At 45.8% G+C, this 16,935-nt stretch overlaps 1 non-coding gene across 1 annotated transcript; it reads left to right on the forward strand.

Annotated features, from left to right (window-relative positions):
* The first annotated feature begins 15,978 nt into the window (after window positions 1-15,978).
* On the forward strand, window positions 15,979-16,104 carry LOC138094045 (U6atac minor spliceosomal RNA). The gene has a single exon (XR_011146194.1). It is a non-coding gene; the product is annotated as a U6atac minor spliceosomal RNA (small nuclear RNA).
* The last annotated feature ends 831 nt before the right edge of the window (window positions 16,105-16,935 follow it).

Genomic DNA, 16,935 nt, shown 5'->3' on the forward strand with positions numbered 1-16,935 from the left:
CTGGGCTAAGACTTTGCTGCTTTGAGTGAAACTCCAAGGTGAAGTGACTGAAGCCCAGGTTGCAAATTAGTCTGGAAAGACCTTGCTCATGGAAGAGGGGGAATGGTTGGAACGAAACCTGCTGAAAGAAGGAAGCACATGACCTTAACAGATGTGTAACCCTTGATCCTGCTGGAAAAAATTAGATCATTGAGAAACTACGCATTTTACATCAAAATTTGGTACTTTTATAAAGCGAGTATAATTTCAGTATTTTTATTCTGTGCCCTCAGTGCAATTTAAATATGACACACTGAGCAGGCACTCAATTTTGTCCTTAAGAGAAAGAGTCAAACTTGTGACTGTCTAAAATTCAGCATTTCCTTGAACAACCCATGTTAATTGGCAGAATTTTTGAAGTATATATATATATATATATAAACTTGCAAAAGTGAGAAGCTGATTTAACTTGAACAGATTAGTAGTGGGTATCTTCTAATACAGGGAACAGAAAACCAAACCATTTTTGGCCCTTGACCTTGAAAGCTGTCAGACAAAGCATGATAAAACTTGAATTTGGGGAAAGTATATGGAATGCTTTTAGTGGCAAAACATAAACTAAGCAATATAGGAAATGTAAAAACTCACAAGAATTTCTTAAAGTCTGAAGGAATGGTGCCTTCATGTAAGGCTTGATCCAGGGCCTCCAGTGCTCTGGTCAGATTAAGTTTCTGTCTTTCCTCTGTCTCATCACACCCTCCCCATTCTTGGAAGCGTCCTCTCCACTCACCCAACCCCGTCTGTTCTCTCAGTCCCTCCACTATCCCGCACCCAGTGGATCAGGAAGAGGAGCTCAGAGAAGCTTTGAATCTGGAAGGCAGAGTATGCACTGGATTGACAATAGAGAGAGCACGCTGCAGCAGAAAGTGTCCTCCCCAAAGGCATGGAGGAGTGAACTTGCTGGAACCTTGAGGAGCGTTGAGTGGCTCCTTGTTGCTGAGAAGTGAGTTTTGGGAAGACAGTGAGTTGGGGGTGGGTAGGGTCTCTGCCCCAAGCTGAGCTGAGGAGGCAGCACTGTATCCTGAATGTGATGGAGAACACTCCACATTGGGTATACAGTGATAAGATATGTGCTTTAGAAGGAAAACTAAAGAGACTGGTTCAGACTGGTCTGAACAATAAGGAAGTTTATCATCGCACACGAGGCAAGTTCAGATGGAGGGCAGGTCCAGGCTTGGCAAGACCTGCACCTCAAAGATGCCCGCACAGACCTGACTTCTTACTTCTCTGCTCTGCCAGCCTCGGTGTGCACTTCAGCCAAAGTCTGGCTCTCCTCATGGTCACAAGAGGGCTGCGTGAGACAGGCAAGGTTTATGCCATTCCCTACACACCCAGTAGTAGGCGTCAGGAGGCTGTGAGGGAGAGAACGGCATCAGGAGGGGAAGAGAAGCGGTAATAAAAGGAAGAGAGGGGGCAGCCAAAGAGATAGAGAGAAGCCAGAGTGAGAGAGAGAGAAAAATTCTCTTCCAGGAGCAAACTTGAACTTTTTCTCAAGGAGCCTTAGGTGGGAGACCAACAGTGGCCATATAGCAGGCCCTTGCCTCAGCTTATGCCAGGGGGGCTATTGTACTTGGGAACTGGCAATGTTTTGATTTCAGAAAGGAAACAGAGAGCCTGTGATTCATAACACAGTCCATCCCCAGGGACTCTGGGCTGATGTCACACTCAGCCATGGGAGGCCTGGGCGGGAACAGTGGCTGTGGGGCTGGACAGCTTGGTGGACACAAGGGATTCGGGGAAATAATGAGGCAGACGTGGAGCCAGAGCACCTGGAGAGACAGCAAGCCGGCTCTCCTGCCACTAGAGGTCATGAAGAACTGAGACCAACTCCGTTCGTAACTGTAACTATTGAGGTATCTGCAATTCATTCCTGTGAGATGCTCCCTAGCACACAGAGCTGCGGCTTCTATTTGCTTTAATACTTTGTCTCAGATGCAGAAGCAGGAGCTCCCCAGGCCTCCCTGACCTATGGAAGCGTGTGTTCCCCTGTGTGTATTCACCTGTGCATCTCCTCTGTTCACGTGTCTGAAGGACAGGTGAGAGAACACACCTGGGGCTCTGGGCTCAGGCCCCTTTCAGGCCTGCATCCCACACCTGGGGGTCTGCCTCTTGCACCTCTTGCCAGGTGGGGAGGCTGCCTGGGGTCGCAGAGCACATGGAGCAGAACTTGCCCGTGATCGGTTCCCTAGCTGGAAGGACAGACCAGGAGCCGAAGCTACTTGTGTTTCCTCCACAGCCAGCAGCCCTGACCCCTCTGGACCTCTGGTGCTCCCGCCAGAATTTAAACTCCTTTTCCCAGGGTTTTAATGGTTGCTGACTTACACCCTTCTCTTTGTGGCCTTGGCCTCTTTCTCTCTGACTGGCTGGTTTGCAGCCTGGCCTTGCGGCAGATACTGCTCCCCAACTACAGGCACAGGTAAGATCCACCTCCCTCCTCCAAGGCTCTACCTGCCTGGTCTTTCCTGGTTTGAACTTCCTGTGCCTCTTGTCACCAGCCCCCACCAACCATATCTCTGGATCTATTATGTGATGCTGACAGATGGAGGCCACACTGCTATCTGGGCCAAGTCCCCACTCTGAGACAACTGGTGCATTTTGTCACACATGTAGTCCTGTATGGTGACTGTGTGTGTGTTGTTGTTCAGTTGCTAAGTCACGTCCGACTTTTTGCGACCCCATGGACTACAGCGTGCCAGGTTTCCCTGTCCTTCACTATCTCTTGGAATTTGCTCAAACTCATGTCCAATGAGTGGGTGATAAGATCCAAAATCTCATCCTCTGCCACCCCCTTCTCCAGGCCTCAATCTTTCCCAGCATCAGGATCTTTTCCAATGAGTCAGCTCGTCACATCAAAATATTGGCGCTTCAGCTTCAGCATCAGTCCTTACAGTGAATATTCAGGGTTGATTTCCTTTAGGATTGACTGGTTTGATCCCCTTGCTGTCCAAGAGATGGTGACTGTACATGAAGCCAAAGATGCGGGTTCCTTTAAGGTTGCAGTTAATCCATTCACCTGGATGGGCTCAGATTGTTCCTTTCAAAGTAGGAATCATCTCAGCCCAGAAAGATAGACAGTTTTAAGGATGGGTGTGTGGGTAGAGGGTGGCTCAAATATAGACAAGAGAACTCACCTGGAAGAAGACTTGTTCACAGTAAGCAGTATCACTATGTCCATTGGCAGTTCACTAACAAAATACCCCATTAACCCTCCATTAGTAGGGCCCATTGGGCATCTTCAGTGGTCTGTGGTTGCTCATAGGAAGCCAAGGTGCTAATAGATTGAAAACAGGATCTCACAATCCCAGGACGCAACTACTGAAGTCTGTGTACCCCAGAGTCCGTGCTCTACAACAAGAGAAGCCACTACAGTGAGAAGCCCAAGCACCACAAGAGAGAGTATTCCCCATTCACGGCAACTAGAGGAAAGCAGCAAAGACCCAGCACAGCCAAAAAGAAATTATAATAATAATAATAAATATTAGCCCAAAGAAAACAGAACATAGTAATAAAGACAAAAATAAAATAAAAACAGAAGCAATATTGTAAGAAATTCAACAAAGACTAAAAAAAAAAAAGGTCCACACACAAAATAATCTTAAAATATCCCATGACTGCATGTATATGATTGTTTCTGAATCCCAGAAGGATGGCCTTTTGCTCAGAGAACTGACTTTTCTTTGCAGCCTTCTTTCTGCTGTGTTTATACTTTGGCATTTCACAGCACCTCTTCTAGGTGAAATGATTTCACAATGTCATTTGTATTAGGCTTCGCTTTGTTATTCAGTTGAAGCCTTCTGTAGGTGGAAGACAGGAGTGAGTTCTGGCTTGTTTACCATCTCTTTATCTGGCTTGATGACCCCATGTTTGTATAACAGGAACTCAGGAGATGAATCAGTATTTCTCATGAAGCAACACACTGCTCCTCTGTGTACAGAATAACTAGGAAAGTTTGGGGTGATTGCAAATGACCACTGCTGTGGCCCCTTATTTTCTATATTGGAAGGGTTCTGGCTTTTATTCACCCTGAATTTTCTAAAATGTCAAGTCTTACACCTGTTGAACTCTAGCCTGTGTTCAGCCTCTCAGTCACATCTGACTCTTTGCAACCCCCCTGAACTGTAGCCCACCAGGCTCCTCTGTCCATGAGATTTCCCAGGCAAGAATACTGGAGTGGGTTGCCATTTCCTTCTCCAGGTAAACTCTTGCTAAATAATGTTGAACTATCAATATGGGAATGGGTGCTTTCCTGAGATGTTTTTTTTCATCCTCCAGCAGCTTTAATTTCCTGCATCTCTTTCTTGTTTTCGACTCTCCTGGCAACCCTCCACTTTTCATCTCATCATTCTGTAACTAAGCTTCCAGAAACAGAACAGTCCTCCAGGTGTGGTCTCCTCTAGTCTCTGAGCAGTGAGGTCACTCTTCTCTTCATAATGGTACCTTGTTCTTACCTGGCACACACACTCCTTCCAAAAGCCGAGCCAAAGTAAGTTACCAGCTCCTTCAGCAAACAGAGACCTGCCAGCCAAGTGCCACACCCCCGCCCCATATTTTTAGAAACTTACTTAACAGGCATGGTGTGTTCCTAACAGAAACCAGTAAAAAATGACCTTGGATGTTCAGGGGTCCTTTACTCTTGGATCTCAAAGTACAGGGGAAACTTGAGTTTATAACATCCCTGGGGAATAACTCCCCTGCTGTTTAGTTTAAGTGGAAGGTGGGAGGCTTTGGGGAAAAGTACCAACCCCCACAAAGGCCTGGAGAGCTGCAGTCCGTGGGGTCACCAAGAGTCGGACTTGACTGGGCGACTGAATGACTGAACAACACCTACCACCCCCCCAGAGGGTGGGGCTTTTGAAACTGGATCCAGGGTGACATCAGGGAAAACGTGCTTGGTAATGGGGCCTCCAGAGTGTCATTTTTACTAAAAGATTTACGTAATTACTGGCCAATTACCAGGTGACTCTAATGGTAAAAAAAATCCCGCCTGTCAATGCAGGAGACATGAGACACAGGTTCAATCCCTGGGTTGGGAAGATCCCCAGGAGAAGGAAATGGCTGGGAAATCCCGTGGACAGAGGAGCCTGGCAGCCTACAGTCCATGGGGTCACAGAGTTGGATACGACTGAATGACTTAACAACAACAACCAGCAAATCACAGGAATGAAAACAGGATACAGTGAAGAGGAAATTATTTAAGAAATAACAAAGAAGAGTTTCCTAGAACCTGAGAGGGGCTTTCCTAGAAGGATAATATTTTCTAGATTAAAAGGGTCCACCTTGGACCCTGCCTGAAGTCTGAAAATGAGCCAGTCCAAGGACATCACTGCCGAATTTTAGGACCCCACGAAGGAGAAGACCCCAAACACTTCCAGGGGTGAACCAGCCATTCACAGGTCAAGACTCCAGGACAGAATGGCACTAATTGCCCATCCTTGTACCAGGCCTGGAAGATGGGAGACAGTGAAGCAGAGCTTTCAAAATTCCAAGGAGAAATCATTCTGATCCTGGAATTCTGACTCCAGCCAGAAAATCAACCAAGTGTGTGGATGGAAAAAAGACTTGATAGGATGTGTGAGATTTGTGGAAATTTGTCAGGAAGCCGCTGCAGGGTATAGCCTCTAAAACGGGGGAGGGAACCATAGAAGAAGAATTGGGATTCAGAAAACAAGGGCAGGACAGGGCATTTCCTCGGGAAGAACGGACAGACATCCTGACATGTTTGGCTATAGAAATGGGAGATTTACACTAATAAATTTCAGAGTTTGAACGTATGGTAGTAATAAATAGTTAAATGTACACACACACACACAACCCTGGTACAACGGTAAGCTCCAAAGAAAATGTTGTGTAAGAAACAAAAAAACAAATAGCTTGCACTGTGACTCAGCTGTGAACAGCGTTTACGAGCATCATTCTGTAAACACTGAACTGCTGTAACCAATTTATGTGGAAACTTTATTGATGCTGAGAGGATGGGAAGCCGGGAAACATGTTTGAGTGAGGTGGGGGCACAACGAGTGAGGGAGAGCGCTGTTTGAGGACAGACTTGGCATCTCAGGCTGGGGAGCCTGGAGGCAACGCCTAAATGGGAGACTCTGGGAAGAGGAGCAGAAGCGTGTTGTCTGGAGACAGAAAAGGAAAAAACCAAGGATATGCTCAACTGGTGCAGGTGGGCTGCCTACCAGGAGCAGAGTGTGCTCAGAGGCTCTGTCGCTCTTCAAAAAAGCTTGTATAACCCCCACAGGACTTTAAAATTGCACATAGGTAATTTGTGCTGGAGCAGACTCTTGAGAGTCCCTTGGACTACGAGGAGATGAAAATAGTCAATCCTAAAGGAAATCAAGCCTGAATATTTATTGGAAAGACTGATACTGAAGCTGAAGCTCCAATACTTTGGCTACCTGATGTGAAGAGCCAACTCATTGGAAAAGACCCTGATGCTGGGAAAGATTGAGGGCAAGAGAAGAGGACGACAGAGGGAGGATGAGATGGTTGGATGGTATCACCAACTCTATGGACATGAGTTTGAGCAAACGCTGGGAGATGGTGAAGAACAGGGAAGCCTGGCATGCTGCAGTCCATGGGGGTCACAGAGTTGGGCATGACTCAGTGACTGAATAACAACGTACATTATTGGGACGGAAAAGCCCCAGATAACTAAGTTGGGAATGATAGGGACATTGCTCTCCAAGGGCACTCAGGGGCCAGGGTGAGGACTCAGATGGGGCAGGTGATGCAGGTGAGTCAGGTGTGGGCATCCTGACTGCAGGCTGGGGTGGAGTGAACCTTCAAGGACTCCTCCCTCCTTCCAGGGACCTACAGACCTCACTTTGGGGAACTTAAGGTTCCCTTGGGAAACAACTAGTCTCCAATCACAGGACTGCTCTATTGCTGGAAAAAAAAAAAAAAGGTAAGAGTGTGTTTCGAGGGTAGGACGTATGGATCATAATTAGAATTAATGAGTAAAAATTCCAATGTTAGTCTGGGCAGCATGAGGATTCATTACAGACTTGATGAAAGAGATTCGAGTTCATTAAAAGTTAAATGTTCTCATTCCTCAGGACGTTGCTCTCAGTTAGTGACATGAGGGTCTCCATTCTCCAGCACATCCTGCCCGGGATCCCTGGGCTGAAGCTAAAGCAGGTTAAGTACTGTCTCATCTCCTGGTGCCCCAGCCGTCCTAGAAGCCGTGCTCAATTTCCATGATGAAACCTCTTTAATCCTCTCTGTTTCCCCTCAGGCTGGCTGCAGGCTCTCGACTCTGTGAATTTTTAATTAAGCTTGAGCTGGTGATGCACATGCAGTTCTGCAATCCCTGAGACCCAAGTGGTTTTTCTGTGCTTCTTTTGATGGCCTTTTCCAGCAAGGCCTGGGGTATAGTTCTCCAAGAGATGAATGAAGAGGGCTCAGGGTAGAGGAAGAAAGAGAGGTGGTTATCATGGTCAAAGGCCCTGGGACAAAGCCGATTCTCTTCTCTGCTGGTTATTTGCTGGCGCCCCACCACATGGTCCCACTTTCTGCCTCCATTGTGCTTTGAATCCCAGGATCTAGGCTTTCTAGGCTCCTTTGCGTGTACCCTGGCTTCTTGACTTCTGGTTAGCTCTGGAGTCATCAGGGGAGGACGGTGGGCAGTAGGCAAGTGTCTCTGGCCCCAAGTTCTCTCAGGGCCTCACTCCATGCTCTCTCTGCTGACCCATCAGCTCCCCAGATGCCAGTCACCACGGGAAACCCCTCCATACCCCCGAATAGCTATTTAATTAAACTCACTTCACTTAGACTTAATGACTGGGCCATCTGTTTCCTGCCAACACCCGAGCTGATAAGAGTCTGCTTTCAGCGGTGTCATCTATTTGTCTCTAGGTCTCCCCACCAACTTATGAGTCCCCAAGGGCAATGGCTCTGACCTATTCATCCATGTCTCCCAGGATCTAGAACATGGGCTGGCATCCACAGGCATTCAAGGTATATGTGACAAATGAAACACGCAGCTGCTAGGGAATGTCTGCATGCGGTGCTGAATTTCAGAGAAACCCTGAAGCTATTCAACATATGCAGACTCGGAAACAAGAGTGGAGACTATGACAGAGAAAGAAATATTTACCACTGTGCTATTTCATAGTCACTAATGTTTTTTTAAGGTTTATTTTTCTTTTGAACTTTTTATTTTGTATTGGGGGGTATACAGATGGTATACCCTGGTGGCTCAGATGGTAAAGAATTTGTCTGCAATGCGGGAGACCTGGGTTTGATCCCTGGGTTGGGAAGATCCCCTGGAGGAGGGCATGGCAACCCACTCCAGTATTCTTGCCTGGAGAATCCTCATGGGCAAAGGAGCCTGGCGGGCTACATTCCATGGGGTCGCAAAGAGTCAGACACAACTGGGACTAGGAGCATAGCCGATTAACAATATTATGATAGTTCAGGTGAACAGCAAAGGCACTCAGCGATACAGATACATGTGTCCGTTCTCCCCCAACCCCCTCCCGTCCACGCTGCCACATAACATTGAGCAGAGTGCCCTGTGCTGTACAGTAGGTTCTTGTTGGTTATCCAGTTTAGATATAGTAGTGTGCACATGACCATCCCAAACTCAACATCCCTTGTATGTGGAACCTAAAAAGAAATGGTACAAATGAACTTGCAAAACAGAAAGAGACTCAGAAAAGAAACTTATGGTTGCCGGAGCGGGGGGGAAGTTGGGGAGGAAAAGGAATAGTTAAGTCTTTTTTTAATGTGGGTCATTTTAAAAATCTTTATTGAATTTGTTACAATATTTTTTACGTTTTGGCTGAGAGGCATGTGGGATCCTAGCTCCCTGATCAGGGATGGAACCTGAAGCCCATGAATTGGAAGGCAAAATCTTACCACTGGACTGCCAGGGAAGTCCTGTCACTAACTGCTTAGGCCAAGCCCTTTTCCACTCCAGACATGAACGTCAAGACTGTCTACAACCTACTAGCCTCTACAACCAACTCCACAGACTCTCACCTGAAGATACTGGATAAACGTGTGAAACAGAAGCCAAGGCATACAGAACCTAGCGGGGGGGGTTGGACAACAAGCCCACCATTCTGGATGCTTTCAGCCATTTTTAGGGGCTTAAACAATAAAGCTCATTACTTATTGCTGTTGTTCAGTCACTAAGTGGTGTTCAACTCTTTGTGACCCCATGGACTGCAGCATACCAGGCTTTCCTGTCCATTACTGACTCCTGGAGCTTGCTCAAACTCATGTCCATTGAGTTGGTGATGCCATCTAACCATCTCATCCTCTGTCACCCGCTTCTCCTCTTGCCCTCAATCTTTCCCAGCATCAGGGTCTTTTCCACTGAGTTGACTGTTTGCATCAGGTGGCCAAAGGATTGGAACATCAGTTTAAGCACCAGTCCTTCCAATGAATATTCAGAACCAATTTCCTTTAGGACTGACTGGTTTGATCTCCTTGCTCTCTGTTATTATCTCACACAAAATTCTGGAGGCTCAGGATCTTCTCTGATGCCTCATAAGGTTGACTTTTATCCTTGCTGCCCCACCAAACTTCCACATTCAGAGGCCATCACACGACAGCCACTGGCTCAGGGGCCACCTTCACACCAAACACAGGGAAGGAGGTTCTTCTCACCTGCCTGGTTTTCTCAGCAAGGCCTCAGTACATGTACCCTCTTGTCCATTGGCCTCAATTGGCTCTCAGGCCCATGACCTGGCTACAGAGAGGGTGGTGAACGAATGTCTGGTGTTTTCAGGCTCCATGATGAGAAGCGATCACCACCAGCAAGAAGAAGGGGCTGAGGATGGACTATTGAATAAACAACCAACAATGTCAGGAACACAGACCAAAGATTCAGTAGAGCACAGGTGCCGGATTCTCAGAGGACTGCACACACACTTCACTGAGAAAGTTATCTGATGGACATACTCACTCCATTCTTCACGTGGGTTGATTTATTTGAGCAGAGTAACTCCGGAGGCAGAAGCCACACCGACTTCAAGCTGCCCCTCCAGGAGATGCTCTGTTGATGGCCGTGTCACAGAGAAGGACACGTGACAAGCGAATGTTTCAAGGGGCTTTAGGAGGATACACACAGATGAAAGCTGTCACGGGTCCTAAACATACACACACACCTCTGTATCTGACGCGATTCTCACACTATTCCCAACTGCATTTTCATGGTTTATTATATTTACTTGCATTTTATGGTAAAGGCATCTGACACACCAGAAAAATCAATATTTGTCAGTAATTCTGCTGTTGGTCTCCTTTTGCCAAAGTGCTGTTTAAGCAAAAAAAGACATCTCTGGGTTAAAGCCTAGGGTGGAATAGATCATGAACGTCTGTGCTGTGTGCTCAGTTGCATCTGACTCTTTGTGACCCGTGGACTAGAGGCAGCCAGGCTCCTCTGTGCATGGGATTTCTCAGGCAGGAATATTGGAGTGGGCTGCTATTTCCTTCTCCGGGGGATTCTCCCGACCCAGGGATTGAATCTGTGTCTCCTGCATTGGCAGGTAGATTCTTTACCACTAGAGCCACCTGGGAAATTCAGTCATGAAAAGTGAGGTGCTAACATTCTCTTTTGCTTAATGAAGAGATGTAAGCTTAAAAAAATTGTTTGAAAGAGGAGAGATCAAATGTTTATCAAGTTCCAAATCTGAGTCAGTTGTAGTGAGGTGGCTGAACCTAGAGCCTGTCACACAGAGTGAAGTCAGTCAGAAAGAGAAAAACAAATACTGTATATTAATGTGTATATGTGCAATCTAGTGAAATGGTACTGATTAATTTATTTGCAGAGCAGGAGTAGAGACACAGAAGCAGAGAACAGACTTGTGGACACAGTGACAGAAGGAGAGGACGTAAGATGAGAACGTAATTGACGGAACTGAGAACGTAAGATGTTATACACGACCACGTGTAAAAGAGACAGCTAGTGGGAAGCTGCTGTGTAGAACAAGGAGCTCAGCTCAGTGCTCTGCAATGACCTAGAGGGGTGATATAGGGATGGGTGGAATGGAGGCTCAAGAGGGAGGGAATATATGTACTCATAGAGCTAATACATACAGCAGAAACGAACACAACATTATAAAGCAATTATCCTCCAATTAAACATTTTAAAAGAATAAAAGAACATTTATCAGGTTCCTTCTGCAGGCTACATATTCTGCATATAATCTCATGGCCCCATGCATGGGGTGCGTACTGTGTGTATGTGTGTGATGTGCGTATCTGGTGTGTGTGTGAAGCCATGTATGTGATGTGTGTGTGTGTGGTGGTGGGGTTATGTATCTATGGGGATGTATGTATGTGGTGTGTGTGTTTGGTGTGTGTATGTGTGTGATGTGTGTGTATTTATGTGGGGTGTGCATGTGTGTGGTATGTATGGGTGTGTTGTGTGTGTTTGTGTGTGGTGTGTGTATATGTGTGTGGTGTGTGTGCATGGTGTGTGTATGTGTGTAGTGTATGTGTATGTGTGTGGTGGGTACATATGGTGTGTGTATGGTGTGTGGTGTGTATGTGTGTATGGTGTGTGTATGTGTATGGTGTATGTGTGTGGTGTGTGTATGTGTGTGGTGTGTGTGTATGGTGTCTGTGTATGGTGTGTGTATATGTGTGTGGTGGGTACGTATGGTGTATATATGTTGTGTGGTGTGTATGTGTGTATGGTGTGTGGTGTGTGTATGGTGTGTGTATGTGTATGGGGTGTGTATGTGTGTGGTGTGTGTGTGTATGGTGTCTGTATGTGTGTGGTGTGTTTGTATGATGTGTGTGGGGGATATGTACATGAGGGGGTATATGTGTGTGATGTGTAGTGAAGGGATTGCAAGCCCCTTTTTACAGTGAGGGAGCTGACTCCAGGACAAATCCCACAGCTCATTGGTGGCCGTGTCCAAATTCACAACCAGGTTGGGGCACGATTTTTGACCACCCCTCCCCAGACACTGTGACTGGGCTACAAACATGTAACATCACAGGAGCCCTCACATCCATGAGCCAAAAATCCCCTCTTCCTGAGGGTGGAAACCCCTTCCCTGAGCAATAGGGCATTCCTGTGACTCAGATGGTAAAGAATCTGCCTGCAGTGTAGGAGATCCCGGTTCGATTCCTAGGTCATGAAGATCCCCTGGAGAAAGAAATGACAACCCACTCCAGTATTCTGGCCTGAAGAATCCCATGGACAGAGGAGCCTGGTGGGCTACAGTCCACGGAGTTGCAAAGAGTCGGACACAACTGAGCGACTAATGCTTTCATTTTCCTTAAGCAATGAGCAGCCCTAGCAGGAATGGCCACTTTCATGAAATTCTGTTGTTGAATGCATGGCCTGTGGCACTGCAGTGTCCTCAGGCCTAGCCTGTGTTGAGGAAACGACCAGCCAGTTTGCTGACCCTACAGTTCCAGTGGTAGCTGCTGGGGAGGAGGGGAGGCTGTCTTGGTGTGGGAGATGCTCACGTCTAATTATCATCCACAGATACTCCTCCAAACCATCCCTTTACTGATTAAAATTCTACGGTTGTCTTCCTCACATTCTTGTTTAATTTTTTCTTAAAGGAGGATAAGAGAATGCAACCTATCAGTACCTTAGGCTACAAGTGAGAAGCCAGGTTCTTCTGCCCCCAGGCCCTGAAGTCTGGCTTCTCAGTCAGAGCCCAGCTCCAGTCCTGGGTCACTAGCCAGGCTGGGCCTGTCTGGGCTGTGTGGCCTCCTCCCAGCTGGCAAGTCTCTCTAGGTATCAGTTTCCTCATTTATAGGCAGAAAGGGCTCACTCAGATGCTCTCAAAACTTGTCTCATGCTTTGAAATATTTGATTCTAAGATTTGGGGAAAACAATAGCGTTTTCAGATCAGGGATCATGTCCAGATCACAGCACAATCCATCCCCACAAGAACCTAAAGGAACCTCTGGGACAGGATAGTTCCTTCAGCTCCAAGCATGCCATCTCTAAGGTTGCATCTGAGATCTCTCCTTTCATGGGAGACCATTTATCTAGTCCTCATGTGTCCTTGATTCAGTCTGATGAAATCTAAGAACACAGTAGTTATCAAGCCATGCCCAGGGACAGACCCAGCTGTAATCCCTCCCTGAGAACAAATGAAGCGAACAAAATTAAGCAAAGAGACTTGTTAACCTCTCTACAAGTTTGTTTGCAAAAGAAAAAAAAAATATATGCGAGAATTTTCCTCTAGCTTACCTCTAAAATAGATCTGAATCAGTGGTTTCTACCCTCAAAGGCAGAGCTGTAAAATGTTTCCCTACATCTCCTGTGCCTCTGTCCTGAGAACAGAGAGGTTGGCAGGTGGTGTGATCATAACCAGTAGACAGGGTACTAAGCATATCTTAGGAACCCATTTCTACCAATCCCAGCCTCCCAGGGTGTACTTACAATACACTGCACTTGTCATTGCTGTTGTCCAGTTGTTCAGTCATGTCCGACTTTTTGTGACCCCATCGACTGCAGCACACCAGGCTTCCCTGTCCTTCCCTATCTCCCTGAGCTTGCTCAAACTCATGTCCATTGAGTCGGTGATGCCATCTAACCATCTCATCCTCTGCAGCTCTCTTCTCCTCCAGCCATCATTCTTCCCCAGCATCAGAGTCTTTTCCAGTGAGTCGGCTATTGCCATCAGGTGGCCAAAGTATAGGAGATTCAGCTTCAGCAACAGTCCTTACCAACTGATTATAATGCCTGGGTTGGATGTGATAAACCTCTTTACACAATAGTTTTTAAAAAGTCTGTGCTGAACAACATGAATTGTGGGGTGTCACCTAATGTGCCTAGCAAATATTCCTGCCCAGACTGATTGTTCGAAGCCTTGATAACCAAAGCTGAGCCTTAATAACTCTCCCCTCCAGGCAGAAATGATTGAGTCAAAGAGGAAAATAAAAACTGAGCATACTTATTCCTCTTCACAACTTTACAGTGTTAACCATTTGCCCCAAGGATGAATCTCAAATAATTACAATGTTAACCACTTGCCCCCAGGAGGAATCTCAAATAATTCCATGTGTAACTGTGACTGTTTAATAATTGGTTCTCTGTTTCTCACCATTGCCATGGAGATGGACATCTTGGGCCATAGTGCCAGAGGCATCTCCTGTCTAAATGTGTTCTGATCATCAGTGCAATTCTTGATGAGCCAGAGGCAAGCGCGGCTCGAACAGTGTGGTTGATGAGCCAAAGACTAGTGGTGTGCATGCCATCCGATTCCTTCAGTGACACTGTCAATGCCAAGGCGGCAACTTGAAAGAGTTTTCAGTCAGTGAAATGCTCCTTCAAACACAATCTGACTCAGAGAGCTTGTCCATCAAATAGAAAAGTGGAGAAGCTCAGGATGAAGGTTGTAGCTCTGGGGAGAATGGCCAGGTTGCGGGGAGGGTTTGTTCCCTGGTTTCCTGGGGGCACTTCTGCAGGGCCTGGGATGCTGAGATTGGAGGAGGTTAGCACATTCTGCCTGCAGTGCTCTGGGAGGGGCAAAAGAGAAAGCAACTAGTCCTGATTCACTTCTTAGCTAGAAAGGTTAGAACTAACCAGCCTATTTTTTTATTGTTCTTTTAAAAATTTATTTATTTTGAATTGAAGGATAATTGATTTACAATATTGTATTGGTTTCTGCCATACATTAGCATGAATCAGCCACAGTTATACACATATCCCCTTCTTACTGAACCGCCCTCCCACCTCTCACCCCATCCCATTCCTCCATGTTGTCACAGAGTGCCAAATCAGTCTTTTTTAACTTAATAAATCCACTAGAATATGCACACACAGAAACAAAAACAACATTTTAAAGATTGAATCACAAAGGGACTTCATTTAGAGACACCCAAGAGCTCAAGTTTGAAGTACAACTTAGAGGAAGGGTGGGGACAGAATGACAGGACAGAGATGTGTTAAATCTGGTTTATGCCAGCTAACGAAAGCTGCTCAGCCTCCAGGAATTTTCCAGGACAACTGTTCAACACTGACTTTATTAAAAATTAAAGTATGTATCCAGCAATCGCACCCCTTGGTATCTCTCCAAATGAGTTGAAAACCCTCACACAGATGTTTATAGCAGTTTTCGTTATAATCACCAAAACTTGGAAGCCACCAAGATGTCTTTTGGTAGGTGGTGAATAAATAAACTGTGGTGCGTCCAGACAATGGAGTATGATTCAGTATGAGAAAGAAAAAGAGTATCAAGCCATGAAAAGACGTGGAGGAACCCTAAATGCATGTTACTAATGAAAGAAGCCAATATGAAAAGTATACATACTGTGGGATTTCAACTCTATGAGGTTCTGGAAAAGGCAAAACAATGGAGACAATCAGAAGGTCAGCAGTCGCCAGGGATTAGGGTAAACAGGCCAAGCAGAGGATTTTTAGGGCAGTGAGATTGCTCTGAATGATACTATAATGGTGAGTACATGTCTTTATACACATGTTCAAACCTATAGCCTTGTGGACTGCAGTCCATAGTGTCACAAGGAGTTAGCACAGCACGTAGATTATATAGAGATTCCCAGGTGACTCAGAAGTAAAGAATCTGCCTGCAACTCGGAAGACGAGAATATGATCCGTGGGTCAGAAAGATTCCCTGGAGGAGGGCATGGCAACCCACTCCAGTGTTCTTGCCTGGAGAATTCCATGGACTGAGGAGCCTGCAGGCTACAGCCCATAGGATCGCAAAGAGTTGGACATGACTCAGTGACTGAGCACAGCATGGAGATTATCCAACACCAAGAGTGAGCACAAATGTAACAATGGACTCTGGGTGATGGTGTGTCCATGTGTGCCCATCAGTTTTAACGAAGGCACCATCCAGGGTAGCGTGCTGGTAACAGGGGAGCGTGTGAGTGGGGTGGAGGCAGAGGACTAAGGGAGAATCTCAGTGCCTTCTCCTCAGTGCCTTCTCCTCAGTGTTCCTCTGAATCTAAAGGGCTCTAAAAAAGAAAGTTTATTAAAAGTTAACCGTAGTGTATGAAAGAAGAGAAGGTTAGCACTCTCCTTGACAAGGATGGAAGAGGCTCTGGGGCCTAACAACTGGCATTCGGTTAAGGCATTACCACCTACTTTGTGGCATCTAACCACTGCTTTTTTCTTCTGCAGTTTTGAATGATCTGTGGCCACATGCAGCAATATATTTAAATCTGATCACAATGCAATTAATCATGTATTACTCTCTGGTAATTAAAAGATAGTATTAAAATTTTAAAAATTAAACTGTAAATTTTAATTCATAAAATACATTAAATTAGAGGTAATAAACACTCAAAAGTCACCACTTCCTCCTTGTTTATCACATTTTACTTTTATCTTATGTTCTCAAGTTTACTCACTTGTATCATATCTGTAGAGTAGAATTATTATGTATTGCTTGCTACTGGACTGCTCGTCCCAGCTCTGTGATAAGCAGCCTCAATTGGGTAGCTTGAAATTACACTGCCTGTCATGGGAATACTTACACAATAGAAATCACTATGTACAGGATTTTTCCCCAGGAAGGTTGATTATTAAATACCACACCACTGATAACATGTACAGTATGAGCTCAGATATTGGGATAAGTAACATGTGCATCTGAGGATGCTCATCAAAGGACAGCTTTTGGGAAAAGATTATGGAAACACAGATCTTCATATATGATTAAACCAAGTAATTCACTCTGAATGCATCCAAAGACCTCTTTATTTATTTTTTTTTGACTTTTTTTTTTAATTAAATTTTAAAATCTTTAATTCTTACATGTGTTCCCAAACATGAAACCCCCTCCCACCTCCCTCCCCATAACATCTCTGTGGGTGATCCCCATGCACCAGCCCCAAGCATGCTGTATCCTGCGTCAGACATAGACTGGCAATTCAATTCTTACATGATAGTATACATGATAGAATGCCATTCTCCCAAATCATCCCGCCCTCTCCCTCTCT

The sequence above is a fragment of the Capricornis sumatraensis genome, chromosome 1 (genome assembly GCF_032405125.1).
Source record: "Capricornis sumatraensis isolate serow.1 chromosome 1, serow.2, whole genome shotgun sequence".
NCBI classification, from domain to species: Eukaryota; Metazoa; Chordata; class Mammalia; order Artiodactyla; family Bovidae; genus Capricornis; species Capricornis sumatraensis.